The 16,012-nt window shown below is 49.1% G+C and overlaps 1 long non-coding RNA gene across 1 annotated transcript in view; it reads right to left on the reverse strand.

Annotated features, from left to right (window-relative positions):
* Window positions 1-350: 350 nt before the first annotated feature.
* The window catches only part of LOC120358919, a 127,093-nt gene continuing 111,431 nt past the window's right edge, over window positions 351-16,012 (reverse strand). Inside the window, exon 5 of the long non-coding RNA XR_005575814.1 lies at window positions 351-9,463. This is a non-coding gene — a long non-coding RNA (uncharacterized LOC120358919). The remainder of the gene's footprint in view (window positions 9,464-16,012) is intronic.

Raw genomic sequence — 16,012 nt, forward strand, 5'->3', positions numbered from 1 at the left:
CGCGTATGTATCGTATGCTTGCGGAGCGATCGAGCGTGCCGGGGCCATATACACGGTGGATAATGGCGGGCAAGAGAGCGAGGGACGTACCTGCGACTACGTACCTGCGTGACAGAGAGTCCGCGCGTACGTTACCGGTTATCTGCGGTCCATATCAAATGCGACCGAGGTCCTTCCACCGCGCTCTACGTAGCGCACCGTACGTAACGCTCCTTCCTTCGCTTCGGTCTCCCCTGCTCGCTCCTTTCGATATCCCCCCCCCCTGTCTCCTCCGCCATCGGTATCTCGCCGTCCCGCGACAGGGAAGAAATCCCTTCGTTCGAGTCTCCTACTACGACCTTCTCGCATAATGTATCCACAAGCGGATCCTTTTTCAATCGGCGCGGCGGTCTAACCCGACTGCGCGGGGAAACCCTTGTGCTAACATGTCGCGAATGTCTCGATCTTGAGGAACGACGCGAACGGAGAGATCAAAATATTCATTTTCCGTTAAGAAGATGCTCCGTGATTTAAAACCTACGGGACAAAATAATGTAATTTTTAAACATAAATTTATCTCGAAACTATGTGAAGGTAACAGCCGTCTTTATTTTAATTTCATACGCCAATATTTTAGATTCGTTTAATTATAATTTTTTTGTTCATCGGTGACATAATCGACCATCATTGTTGCTAACGATTTACGAGAGACATAAAATTGAAACGTATTTAGAGTGTACTCTTCTCTTACTTCGCCACAAAGAAAAATGCTTAGGAGGATAATCTAAACGACGGAGACGTTCAAAGATGATGACAGAAACGAACGTCGGTGGTCTTTCTGAACGGCTGGGTGGGCCGCGTTACGACTCGCACGCATGCACGCGTGCATTACGATTAGTATGCGCAAGCATACGACGACGAGGATGACGAGGTCTTCCGCGACGACGACGTGAGTCGCGTGGCCCGCCCTGCCTCTTCTCATTTTCGAGTTCCCGGCGGATAAATATGTAATGTCCGTTTCCTGATTCATCGGCGTGCGTGTCGTTACCGAAGGCTTCTCGGAGGTCGGCGTGACAAACAGCTCTGCCGGATGTCATAAACTCGAACGTCATAAACTCGGATGGTTATCAATGCCACCTTGCATCAACCACGTTTCGTGAGCCGCACGTTTTTACGCGTGACGATGAAAGTGCCGAGTTTCTCTCGATACGCCGTATCAACTATTCTACTTGTTTTTCTAATTACGAAATAACGAAATGTCATTTTCCGCTTCAGAGTGGATACATATGTCAAGAGCTGTGAACGGAAGGCCGAGGATTTTATTTCAAATATCACATTTATAACGTCATAAATAAATGCTGATTTAACAACGAGAGTTCCCGCGGCTTGAACGTCATTCCCGCAATTTTAATGATAATGCCGTAACCGATCTGGAATGTGGCACACGTTAAATCCAGATGCGTAGTTTGGCGGGTAAGACCAATCGATTGGTGACATTCCGTCCATACTTGGCGTCTTCTCGAAAAATCCTGAAATCTGCCGAGTGCTCAGTCGCAGCGGCAACTTCTCGGCCACTCATCCTCGTAAGTTTCTGGAGGTGACGGGTGGTCGTAAGAGGAAGATGGCGTCCGACAAGACGTAATATCGTTCCCATCGTCGACTCACTCAGCGTCGTCCATCCCGCGTCGTTCTCCACCGCCGCCGCCCTCGGCCCTCCCGGTCCCCGTCCGCCACCTCATATATCTTTTGTTTCTCGATACTTTCGTCGAGCAGTTTGTTATTGCCCAATGTAGACTAGGTATGTACGTGCGCGAAGCGGATGGGATGCGAGCCGGGGCGAGTGAGTAGTGGGAGAGAGAGAAAGAGAGAAACCCGTGAGAGAATGAACGAGAAACGCAAAAGATTAGACGAAACGGTGAGAGAAAGGCAGAACACGGAAAGAATGGCGAGTGTACTGACACAAGCCGGCAGCTACCGAGCTGCTCAAACTAACAAACTCGAGCCATACCTCGAACTCGAGGGAGCGAGCGCGGAGGATGATGAGGCGAGGGGATCGGCGCGGCGACGCGCGCAGAGCGCTGGCTCGTGGAACGAGAGAAACGGAGAATTCAGGACAAAGTTTCGTCATTGCGAAATGACACGAGTGGTCTTTATAGCGGCAACGCCGGCTGAGAGAGACGCCACCGCCCTGTCGGCGTCCTCCTCTTTCTTTCCCGGTGTATTGACAAAAGTGTCGGTCGGCCTCTCCGCCTCTCGTAGTTTCGTCGCGCCATTCCCCGATATTACCGCCCTGTCGTCGAGGCCCTCGGCGCGGGGGTGAGACGAGGGTGATTGCGACGAAATCATTGCGAGGAATAGAAGAGGTGCCGCAGTTGGGAACTCATAAGACGTAAAACCGCCTTACCGACGTAGGAGACGACAACGGCGGCTGCTGCGAAGAAGGACGTCAGCAGCTCCTCTAATCGAGGAGGGTGGAAAAAAGAGGGAGGAAGAACGCGAAGAGTCGGAGAAATTCCCGGCGAATCGCGGGAATTATCACTTTGCCGTTGCGCGTCGCGTCGCACAAGGATCTACGTCGATCGACGCCTAGCTATTTCCTATGCGCCTCGGACCAACGAGACAAACAAGTTTTTGCTTCGCGAATGGTTTATCGTCGCTATAAAGATTTTTGGATAAATCGATGTAATTGCTTGGACTACGCTTTAGATAAACTACAGTAATATTTCTTTTATTTATACATAAACACGTATCGAATTATACGTACGTATATTAAGTGGGCACAAAAAAACTTGAGCCTTTTCGAAGGAATAATGTTACTCTCGCTACAGTATGTCGTTATTGGCAGATACTATTGGTGAATCATAATATCGTTGGGAAAATAACTTTAAGAACTATCTATGAAAAATAATGCTAGTGAGTTATTTATAGTGCTATTTTGTATGAGCGAAGATGAGTTTAAAATAAGAATATTTACATGCGATGCACGTTTAATAAAAATGATAAATACCACAAAAAGCATTGGAAATTTTTCAAATTCATCACAAATGATTTTTACGACACCCACCATTTTTATTCCTTTCCGAAATTCGTACATTCTACTCGTATTCAAATATCTTTTCTTCAGCCTTTCGCTGATTCAAGATAGTACTGTGAATAATTCAAATGGAACCAATTTTTTATTATAGATAGTTCCTCGAGCTCTTGATACCATAATAAGAGCAACGCCAAAAAGGACCAAGACTTTCGCACTAATTCAACAGATGTGTTCTTGATAAATCTGATTATATTTGCATCTGTACGTACACAATTGACGGGCAACGTTTAAACGGAATCTCCACGTGAATTCTTCGGTCTGTGTTCGTATGGCACATTGAACGTTAAATACGGCTATTTAGCTTTCCACGTACGATAACGTCGAATGTAATCTTCGTATTAGGAAAATAAAATCCGGGATCAAACGGCCGCATTTAAGCGTGGAGTGTGCGAGCGGTAAACAAGGACGCGGCTGCGTTAGCTTTATCTCTGAAATTTTGCACTTACTAAAACAAATTGCGCGCTAATGCCCGCGAGCACTCAGCGGCGGAATTGGATCAATTAATATCGTTAATTCGCAACGCACTTTGGCGGCTTCGTCTCACGATGATAATGATAAGTAGGGAATGAAACGCGAAAGGGACGCGCGGGCGGCGCGGCGGCGTGGCGACGACGGCGACGGTGCCGGCTTCGCCAAAAAGAGCACGAACGTCCAATCGCAATCTATCAGAAGAGGCTAGTGACACTTTCGATCGGGTGTCAGCCAACTTCTCTCCCATCACTTTGACGCTCATCTGCTCGCCCTCGTCCCGTCCCGTCTCGCCACGGACTTGCTCGTCCCTCGGGTCCGTGGAGTCTGCGCTAGTCAACTCTACGATGATAAAGCAAATAGATAATGTCCGAACTTTAATTAAAACCGGACGGCTGAGTGACATATTTGATTACCCGAGAATTTAATTAATCGCCTCGCGGACCTACTCTGGCGCGACAGGGACGCGCGAAAGCGGAGGGGGAGAGGGGGGGGGAGGGAGAGGGAGACGAGTTATCCGATAAGTCGCGGATTTGTATTGCAAAATTATCATCTCGTTGTCTTCTCCTTTTTTCCTTTCTTTCATTCCCGCGCGTCCATCGCCTCGCTTCTGGAACGGGCCGGCGCGCGGCTAACGAGAGGCTAATTAGTCGTGTGAAATTACTCGCATTCACGGCCGCGATAAGCACCAATACACGCGCGCGCATATACGGCCGTGCGGCCCGCTGAAAACGGCATATCGTTTCCTTTACATTCGTCCCGTTTTCCCAACCCTTTCGATCCAAGGTACGAGAAGCTACTTCAGGTACAATTATCATTTTTATTGTTATTCCCGGCTGTCGGCGCGGAACAGCCGAGCTACCAAGCACGTTGTTGACAACGCGGAGTTACTTTATATTTAATTAATGGCTGACGCTGCGACTGGTACCAAGGCTGAACCTTCATCCGAGAAACGAACTCGACACATAAAACGATAAGAGTACGGAAGAGGAGTAGGAAAAAAAAAACAAAGAAATGGCTAAGATAATTGCTGTCTCGTACGATTCGATGATACGTATGTGATAAAGCGAATTTTTAATAACGCTATCAGACGCGTCCGTTTATGCCTCAGCTGGTGGTAATTAAAAATGCATAGCGCGCGGTAAAAGTCGCCGCACCTCGCCTTTTCCATTTTGACCGTGTCTGAACACGCCAATTTTTGCTTCGTGGAACAGCAGAGTGGTCGTATTCCTACGACGTTTAATGAAACTAATGAAAATATTCCTCGTACGAACGTTCACGATGTAACTATACAATAATTGAGAATTTCGCTTAAAATAGACGTTATTCCGCGCGCACCCGGAAGATTAATAACGTCTAGATTAATATCATTTCTGCCTTTGCCGACGCGACGCGACACCACGCCGCCGCGCCGTGGCGGGGGAAAGAAATTGGCTGCGTGCGCGACGACGATCATGAATTTTATGGCTCACTGTCGATTTCGCACGGGGAAATCTCAAGGTTACGAGGGATCGTTTCTCCGTGGTAAGGTCACGCGTGCTGTACACTGCCACGGCTCCGAACGACCATTGCCGCGCGCGCACGCCCATGAGTGACTCACTGGCGTGCACGGAGCCGGTATAAAGCCTCCGGGTACGTACCGCGGGACCCTCCGGCGGTCGTTAAAGGAGAAAGAAGCCACGCTCACGTGTCTAATAGATTTCGCGGCGTTATTATTTCATTGCGCATGCAGCACGCGAGCTGGCCAATAATGTCTAGCCTTTAGCTCCGTTGAATCGACCGGGCGAGTGGTCGTCGAACAAATTGGATTGCACAGATTCCGGCAGCTCGTTTTCTACACTCTGCCTATGCGGGACCGCCCGTCTCGAGAGCTTCCTCCTCCGCCGCGCGCGGATTATCCGATTAGAAAATTACTCGCCCCGTGCGTGGCGCATCCATGCATCTAAATTGCGAAATATTGGCATTGCGGTACTTCAATCGATGGCAATTTTTTAATAAGAATTTTGTATTTGCGTGATTCAATAAGTATCACATAGAGGGAGAATCGCAAACAATTTAAGAAGTGAATTATGCCGAGATTGTTATGCTCAAAGTATAATTGCGATTGGTCATTGGTCATTTCCTCATTCGTCGAACAAACGGTGCCTACAAATTTTTTGTTAATCCTTAATCTCGCCATGTAATTCATCTCCCTTAGTAATTTCCATAAGAGAGCGAGAACATACTTTAACATATCTTTTTCTTTCGCACGTGCACAATGCTACTGCGCTACCTTAGTTCGACGTAGACAAATTGACGCATTACTCGCATCGGGTGCTCGGGCCTCGCGGCGAAGAGATCAGCCGGATCCCTAAATTAACGCGGATCCGCGTATCCATCGGGCGCCGTCAAAGCGAATCGCGGCGCTTGGATCGTTAGCCGCGGCACGACACGTCGGTGATTTACATTAATGATTCGCCGGACAGGTAGGAAGAAAGCGAAAGGGTTACGAGGCGTCGTTTCACGTGTGGTGCATTACGCACTCCGAGGAAGAAGGATGCCGCGCGAGCGTTCCCGCGAGAGTGCGGCCAGGTCGGTCGGTTGGTCAGCTAATCACGTGAAATAATTACGTTTTGTTTTGGCAGAGCGGCGGCGGCGGCGGTGGCGGCGGCTGCTGCTGCAGCGACGCGGCGGTCGTACGATGGTGGCTGATGGACATCGGCCCGTCACGCGAGGGATGTCTACGCTCACGCGCGCTTTAAGACGAACGTTGGCAGACGAGTCGGAAAGAAAGGGCAAACGAGCGACTGAGAAAGCTAGAGGGGAAAGGGTGCGCAAAAAAGGGCAGAGACCAGGGAAGGAGGGAGGAAGGGCAGCACTCAAGTATCGTGTGCGCGGAGACGTCTCGGTGTAGGGACGGCGGAGGAAGCTGAAAAAGGCGAACTCTCTCTTTGGCCGCGGAGTTCTTGCGGCGAGCCACACAAGGAGAGGCCGAGGTAAATCCCCATCAACGCTCGTCACGCCGGCTCAAAATACCGGCGCTCGCAATATTCATGACCGTATCGTCCACGGACGAGACGGCCACGACCGCGCAGAAGAGGATCGCGCGTCCCGACTGGTGAAGATTCGCTCGTTCCCGTGACATGCACGACGTAAAGATACACATGTTGTGATGTATCTCGATCTTTTTTATACAAAACGACGTACCATTGCGAACGAACTTGTGTGTAATTGCAGTCCTGAGCGACGTTAACGAACTAATGAAAGTTAATTGAACGCGCGTCACGGATCAATCGAGGATATATGGATCAATCTCGGTTCAATTCGAAATCGCATCGATCGTCAAATCCATAATCTTGAGCAACAATCGCGGTCATCTCCCGCGCGTTGTGTGACCTCCCGTTTACAGTCCCGAGTTCGCGGTGATGGGTCGAAGGCGAGAGGGCGGGAAAGAAGAAGGTGATAGACGCACGAGCAAGAATCAGACGTGGGACGGAAGAAGACGAAGAAGGAGAAGGATCGCCGTCAGGCTTTCAGCGCCGGGCTTCGCCAGGGCGTGCTGATCGTAAATATCGCGTGGCGCATCAGATATTTCGGAGGGAGCGACCGAGAGTTATGGCGGCCAGTCGGCCAGACGAAGCGCACAGAGTCATAGGTAGGGGAAAGGAGAAAGATACGGTGGGAATGAGCGAGGGGGGAGGGAGAGAAGCAGAGAGAAAAGAGAAAGAGAGCAAGAGAGAGATCTACTCTATCGTAGTACGGCGGTAAGAGCGATGGCAGGAAGGAGAGAAAGAGACACGCGGGACGAAGAAGGACGATGGCAGCTTCGGTATAGCATAACTTCAGGTATATCCAGTGCCAGTAAATTATACGCAAAGTGTACGCGGGGGCCCTCTCCACCCCGCCCCGGAGCGGCATCGACCCCCTCCTCCCCCGTCCCAGTCTCCATCCTTTTCGTCCTTCTCCACCTTCTCCTCGCCGCTTCCCACCCTCGACACCCCAGAGGCCGCGCCTGCCTCACGTACATCATTATGATTGATCGCTTCACCTTACTTTGTAATTAAAACTAGTTGCCATTGTGCCCAGCTCCGTGTGCTCGTTCGCCCGCTTCGTCTCTCTCTCTCTCTCTCTCTCTCTCTCACTCCCTCTCTTTCTCTCTATCTTGCTCTCGTCCACATTTACATACACAGCGGCGAACCGGGAGCAACGGTGGCAGTGTGCGCCCACCACCAGCTATCGTACAACCAGCCAGCCAGCCAGCCAGCCAGCCAGCCAGAGCAGCGACAGCAGCGAACCAGCAACGACGTCGGTTCTTCGTCGTCATGAGGAACAGAAGCGGGAACGGGGAACGTCGCATCGCTCGCTCGCTCGCTCGCTGCCACGACGACACCGCGAAACTAACAGTTATCGTGGAGCGGACCCCCACCGACGAGATCCTCGACGATCCTGTCGCACCCCCTTTTTCCCCCTGCCGCTGCACCACCGGAGCGTGATAGCTCGCCGTTCCTGAGTCCTCTCCGCTTACCCCCGTCATCTACCCTACTCACTTCCCCCCAGCCCGGACCAAGTCACCACCGCCACAATCCGGTGAGCGCACCCCTGTCTCTTCCTGGGAGCCATGCGTCATAGTTATCTATGCTTTTTGCAACGGAGACTGATTTAGAGCCGTCTAAGGACCCCGGGCCCTACGAAAATTAAATAATTGCTAATTTATGGCGTGGATCGAGCAGCTCGCACCCCGAGACACCGACACCGGCTCGTCCCGCGCGTACGACACGACGTGCGCGATTCCTTGTGCAACGGTTTTCGCTTTCCAGAAAACAAACGCGGGGAAGGGAAACGCGCTCGGCAAACAAGAGGGAAGAGACGACAGGCGAGGGAGGGGAGATGGGGCGCAAGAAAAGCAAATTCGATCCTTGGCTTTAATTGTTTCGAGCAATTAGTCGAGAGGCTGTAAGAGAGGCACGCGACTCTCTTCCGCAATTAGACTTGAAGATGTTGGAAAAAGTTCTCTATCTTCTGATGTTTGACGTTAAGAGGATGAGACGCCTCCGTGAATCTTCGAGGATCGAAACACGCTTCGAGAACGCAAAAAGTCTTTTTTTTTCCTATTCCTCAAAGTTAAACGGTAATATTCTATGTCGTTAAAAATTTCTATTAGCTATTTATATAAAATCTTCAAAATTTATTCGTGCGTTGAGAAACTAAACGTTTAAATTCGCGCAGTAACGTGTGACGACAGGGGCAGGAGAGATGAACGTTCAATCATTGCTTCGATGCGATGGCGAATTCCGTGTGTCTCGTCGCGATATAAAATTAGATTCAAAACCGTTTAATAAAAGATGACTGGAGGAGGGAAGGAGCAACAAAAACGTTTGCTGGCGTGCTAGCGTGCAGCGAGGCGACGGAGCCACGACGAATTAACGGGCGCGTAATTATGAAGCGCGACGCCGAGATCGCAAGATTCGTCAAACGACGTGGAATGCCAGACGCATGTTGACGCTCCTCCGCGCTCGCGCTCACGGTATGCAAATTAATGGTGACGCGCTTTAATTCGGCAATAAATAGGGGTCACCCTTGCAGCGGCCATCAGACCATCGCTTTACCCTGCTCCTTTTTGTCTTGCAACATGGGAAAGCTTCAGATTTATTTGACGCGTTTCGACAATATTTATAGGTCCGGTTCGCCCTGGCCGTGCACATGCGACGTCGGTGCGACTTAACGAAACCTCTCTTTTCTGTTCCGTCCCTCTCTTTCTCAATTTCTCCTCGCTTTCCTCTTTCGTCCTTCCCGTTGTACTCCATCATAGTCTTTCCGCCTCTCGCTCCTCCTTCCTTCTCTTTTTCTCTCCCTCTCATCTGCCACGGAGTCTCTGCCACGAGAACATGGTTTAAGTGTCTCCTGCGGTAACCCAGTTATGTTTCTGCATCGAGTCTTGTTTCACTATAACGTGCCATAATCCCTTTTTAATTTTTCTTTGACTACTAGCAGAGAATTACAATTACAAGAAACATGTGCAAAGCTCAAGTATTTCATTTTATTTCAACCTTCATAAATATATAATATTTTAACGTTTTATAATTATTTATAATACGTAAACACGTATTAACTTAATAACATTTAATCAACATTGATTACGAGTAGTACATTACACTTTTACATTGTTAAAGATAATGCAACGATTCTTCGGTTCTCCATGCTTCTATTAGACGAACCGATCATACTCGAGCAGTCGGCTAATCCGCAGAGAAAGAAAGATTTAAAAAAAAGCTATGAAATTTATCGCTCAAAAGAAAAGGGGGCCACGGATATAAATCTCAGGTATTATAATGGGATCTGTCTATTATTAAAGAATGAGTGATTTAAGGGAGGGGTGGAGCTCTCGACTAAGCTGCACTGTCGAAGTGGGTGGGTAGAGAAAGGATCGTGAATTTGATCGGCAATTCAAGCATCTATCCTTTTCCTTCTCTTCGATACTTCATTACTAACATGTTTCAACCCTGTTTCTACTTGATTGCTATATATATTCTGCGTATATTGCCGCATATAAATGCGACAAAATATCTCAGACTTATCTCTGCTTCATTGTCACAGTTATTTTAATTAAGCTTATATCATTGATTTGTATTTCTTTATCACTTGTGTAAATTAATATGTTGTTTAATAATTTTTCTAAATATATATATTTACTTCGGTGACACATGAGTTCTTTCAATTCTTTCGGAATTAAAATAAAGTTTACTGTATAATTAGGTATGATAAACATAATTTAGTCTGCGTTAGTTTCCCACTAATTCTGTAAACAATGTTGCATAATTATATTCTCTTACTAGCTTATATACATTAAATTATGTGTCCTTTCCGCGGACACCTGATGGCGCTGTTAATAGGGGTTAATTATTTTGTATTTATCGCTATCCAATTATTCTTCGTTAAGTACCACTCAGGTTCCCTTCCTTCGAACAGCTTTGCGGAAGTTGGATCGTGCCTGCTGGAACGACGACCGTTCGAAACCGCCCTAACGTATAATTCCCAGTTACCAGGGAAGTATCTTATCTGTCTTCGGTAAGATAGTACCGGAAACTACGTACCCTCGCCCGACAGTAATTCCAGAACGTCGTAGGCACGTAGAACAGCGAGCTGCAAGAGTCCTATCGATCTTAATATCGATCCTTAGACATTTCTTACGATAGTGCATTACTGCTAGGTGCACCCGCAACTCGCTGACCAATCATTGCCAAACAGTAAAATATATTAGTGTGCGAGAAAATCAACAATCCTAAATTTTTTTTCTGTCAACAGCAGAGAAGTTTCCAAATTTTTATTTAAATTGTAAATCTCGCGTGTGCTTCTTGTTACCTAGGTATAAAACGTACGTAACTTTTCATATTTATATCACAATATTATAAAGCATCGTGTGATTATCACACTTCTCAAATCAAATCCGTAATTTCTTCAAATATATGATTGACAAGTTGTAATTTATTTCAGTTACATTTCCATAACGCGTGCTGTCAGTTATATAAGTGCCGATAATTTGACGTAGATTTAACTTGACAAATTTTCCTCGATTTTCCTCGAGTACATTTAAATAAAAATTAATAACAATTATTTAATTTTCAAGGATTTTACCGTGCGCAAAGTGCATTTAACGGGTTTGTGAGTTATACAGACATCTGTGACGAGAATAAGAAGAAAGCTAAAGACTTGCCCTCCGGCGAATTTCAACGTATCGTGATATCGCGACGACTGCACGAAAGGCAGCATCTTCTTGGCCACGTCGGTACGTCCATCCATCGGGGTCCGTGGGTCCCGCCAGGATATTTACGACTGACCGACTCATTGGCGCTGCGAGTTGAGCGAACGGTCGCCACAAATCACGCGAGAAAGCCGGCCTTTCTCTGCTCTGGGAAACGCCTGGCATTTTTCTCTGCCGGGGATAACTTTGACTTATTGGTGACAACGGGGAAGAGAGACGGAATGAGAAAGTTAGGGCGCGAGCGCGAGAAGTGAAAGGAGACAGGAGACGTAGTATACCGTCAGCTCAATGGAAAAAAGACGCGTGCGAGAGTGAAGAGCGAGATGAGAGCGAGATAGACAGCGTCGGAGAGAAAGAGAGAAGTAGAGGGAGAGCAACGGTGCGGAGAAGTGTCGGGAGAAACGATCCCTTGGGGGTGGAAGCCAAGCGAGAGAGGTAGAGAGAGAAAGAAAAAGGGAGAAGAGAAAGAGAGAAAGCATCACGGAGGGTAGCGCGCGTCTGAATGTCAGCTGCTGCCAATAAATAATGTCGTACATTGACGTACGGCCGGCAACTAATCATCCATCGTGCGGCCAAATCAGCTGGTGATTTTTCACGCGTCACGGCGCGCCGCGCGTGTGAATCGCGCCGCGGGATTACGCGCCGCGTGCAATCGCTCTCCTTCGAGACTGGCGGAGGCTGTATAGTGCGTTTGAAAAAGCACAATGCCGAGTTTCCATCCGACACGCGTGCGAAGCGTTACTTTTGCACCGGAGGTTTCGATCAACGCAATTAATTATCCTACTTTCTTGTGAAATCTATCACCGTGTAATTTGTTATAACTTTTTTAAATAAAATGTTCACCAGACAATGTTATAAAAAAATACATGTGCATTTTCCAAGAGAGGAGTACAATTTAAAATAAAGGTCACATCAGTCTTGAGACATACATCTAGCTCGGGCAAATAAAGCATCAGGGCTTGTTTCCGCGTTGAGCAAAGTTTCGACGTTGGAACGTAAATTTTCCCCCGATTTCAACGCCGCAATGATGTTTGGAGATCGGCCTCGCGATATCGGTCGGCGGGGCGACTGGTCACGAGACGATACGCGGAGAATCGTTTCTGGGGTTCGGCGATGCTCGCTGGTTGGATGTCGCTGTCGCATAAATCACGGGCGGTATCTTCTGGCGCGGCGGTTCGCTCATCACGCCGAAGTTCTTGTCGCGCCTTAATAACGCTCGGGCGTCTCACCCGCGCCTCCGCTCTCTCTCGCCGATTCTCCACCACCCTGGCCTTTCCCATCCGTCCCCCTCTGCCCCCATCGTCGTCGGAGCGTACCTTTCGTCCTTCTCTCGAAACCGACCGCCTCTTCTCCCGCCTGTGAGACGGCACCGACCGCGCGGCACGACTCCACGCTTCGCTACAAATCCTGATTATATTCTGCAAGTGACGTTATACCGTAAGGGTGCGATGGCGTGTTGAAGTCTGGTTTTTGTTTCCCTCCGTGTCGTTCCCTACCACCCGCGCCTTACCCCACCAGCCGCCCGGTCTCCTCTTCGCCCTTCCACGTCAACCGCAACCGACCTCCTCCTCCGCGATGGTAGTAGCGTTGCTCTTCCAGCGGCGTCTCTCCACCATCGCCTCCTCCTCATCCTCCTCTTCCTCCTCCTCCTTCTCTTTCTCCCGGTTTTACCTTCCAGCTTCGACATCCTCATCCTCGTTCCTCTTCCTCCCTTCTCTATACATCGCGGCGGCAGCAACTACCCTCACGAAACCGGATGGAGGCTCCTCTCATCTTTACCCGGGCGACTGACAGCCTGGACCGCGTAAATCAATTTTCAATTACGGCTCTGGGATACGTATAGGAGGCAGGCAGGCAGGCAGGCAGGCAGGCAGGCAGGCAGGCAGGCAAGCAAGGCAAGGCAGGTTGGTGGTCGGTTGGGTAGGTGCCCGTGCAGTCGACCGAGGAAGAGGAAAGTCGACGGACGAAGAGGGAGTCTGCCGCCTCTCTGTATAAAGCACGTACCACGGGGGGAAGAGAGGTAGACGAAGAAGCAGAGGGCTAGAGAGGGAAGAGTCGGTGGAAAGAAGAGAGCGAGAGAAAACGAGATAAACAGAACGAACGAGAGAGAGAGTGAAGCGAGATGAGAGAGAATAAGTGAGAGAGAAAGAGGAAGAAAGGGAGAGAGAAAACCGACGCGGCTCGGTGGGTACGTACGTATTATTATACTTCGCTACAGTCATATTTATAAATCAGCGATATAGCACGACGAGCGGAGACGTGGAGGGATGGAATTTATAGCTTCGTTCTCTTTCCTCCACTGCCAGTTTCTGCCCCTCTTGACTGGCGACCCACCCCCCTTCGCCTCCTTCAACCTCCGCTCATTCTACGAGCTACCCCTTCCGATACCTCCCCTTCTCCCCTGTACGCTACTCTCGACTCCCGTTATCCTTCTTTCTCTCGCGCTTCTTCCCTCTTATCCTCCTTATTCCGCGACTCCCTCGTTCCCGGTAGCCTCTCTCGGCGGAGAGTGCGCGGGCATACAAACTGCCAAGCCGGTACGTATGAGCTTAGGTCGACATTTTCCCTCCTCTCTTTGGCAATAAATCTGCGAGTCTTTTGAGCCGACGGCACGGTCCGGAGAGAGCGAGAGCGAGAGAAAGATGGGAGGGGGTGGGTGCGGAACAGGGAGGATTTCCAGAGCGCGGCTCGCCGCTCTTGGGGTGCCAGAGGTCGCCCTCTTGTTCACTCGCTCTCTCTCTCTCTCTCTCTCTCTCTCTCTATCTCTCTCACTCTCTCTTTCGACCCTCACGGACGGGCAGCACTCTCCCTCTCTCGCGTCACGGGAATGTATATAATTAGCAGCATTGTACTTCCTCGGACAGATTTACGGGTCGTATCGCTACCGCGGCTGCATGCATAAGCGCGTTAAATAAGTATTTATCCGCCCCGTGGGGTACGGCGATGCCCGAGGTATCCGTCTGATGGATTTGCCGCTCGAACGCCCGAAACTGCATTAAACGCGTCCCTACTAACCGCGAGCCGCCCCTTCCCCTCCTCCGCCCCTTTCCCCCGCCGCGGCCGGCACCCCTCCTCAGCCGGGGGGGGTGAAAGAAGAGAGATGCAAAAGTCGAGACACAAGTTTACGTTAATGTCTACCGCCCGTGTGGAACGGGATCACGGCCGTATATATCGTCGCGGAAATTCGATTTTAAAAACTCAGTTACTCTCGACGTGGATTGCCAAGGACCATTCGTTGCGCTTCTCGGTTAGTCGCCCGCGGAGGGAATACGCCGTCTGCGTATCGAGACAAATACTACGTTACCGTGGGCGAACGACGAATCGCGAAGTGCAGCGGAACATTCCGCGTTACGACGGGAACGTTTACATATTTATAACGCCGAACCGAGTGGCGTTCCGCAACATGCATAAATTATGCAAATGCGCCAAATGAACATCCGCGAATAAAGCGCGGCCGAGCAAAATAGAAAAGAAGAAAAAAAAAGAAGAAAAGAAACCCGTATCGACCGTCGTAAGGCGATGAAAGCCACACGAAGGGGTGGAGAAGAAAGCGAGTGGCGTGGCACGGAGGACGCGAAGAAAAAGTAATAGTAAAAAAAAAGAGAGTGAGAGAGAGAAAGAGAGAAAAAGGAAAGATTAGGATTTCGATAGCGCAATAGCATACGAAGGGTGCTGGCGACGCGACGTGTCAGAGAGACGTGAAAAAATTCTATAACGCCGAAAAAAAGCGCCGGACGAAGATGGACATCCGCCTCTCGGAAGCCGGCCACGTCACCGCCGTCCGGTGACGGTTCGCAGTTTGCAGCATCAGGCATAGCAGCAGTAGCCCCGGCTGCGCTACCATCGACGCCCGATCGAACCATTTATCACCCGTGAGAGCGAGAACGCGCCGTTGTCGCGCGCGCGTGCAGTCAGCGCGTATAACGCGGTCGGGCCACACACAACGGACGAATGAGCGAGCGCGCGAGAGCGCACTTCCAGCCACTCGGCGAACGGGCCAGTCGTAGATATAATGCACACACACGCGAGTGCACGTCCCCATGGCACACACCTATACGCGTGTGCCGTTGCCGCCGCCGCCGCCGCCCTACAGCCCCACACGGCCGGGGCTTCCGTCAAGTTTCAAAGGGTTGACGGATGATCGCCACGGGACGGAAAGACGACGAGTCCGGATCCATCATATTTTCTATGTCCTACCGTTGGTCTACCCTTCCCTGTCCACTGGTGTGATCAAGCGCGAACCCACCTACCGCGCGTTACCCGAACCCGCACCGGATCCAGGCTTTTCCAGGAATTATCTTTAAACGCGTAGGGGCCAAGTGCTGTTTTTTTTCTATCGGTATAAAAATTCGTTTATGGTATTAAGTAATAGTACTCGATCGCGTTTACAATACATATTATGTAATTAAGAATTGAAATACTGGAACTACCCATCTCGTAATTTGGACGATGAAAAATATCTTTGAGAGAGAAAATAAATTATTTATTGTATCTTTCATTAGAACTTTATATGTACGCAGCCTCATACAAATGTTGTAAACTTAATAAAAAAAATATATAAATTTAATATATAATAATTATTTAAAAAACTGCGTCATCTGGTACTTACGTAATTTCTATAATAATGCAATTAAAATCAATAAATATAAATACAACCCAAAAATTATCGTATCAATAATACTTTTAAAATAGTTTACTTTGTGGCAAGAATTTATGTTAGACAATTTTATTCG

This window comes from Solenopsis invicta, chromosome 11 (assembly GCF_016802725.1).
Source record: "Solenopsis invicta isolate M01_SB chromosome 11, UNIL_Sinv_3.0, whole genome shotgun sequence".
Classification (NCBI taxonomy): Eukaryota; Metazoa; Arthropoda; class Insecta; order Hymenoptera; family Formicidae; genus Solenopsis; species Solenopsis invicta.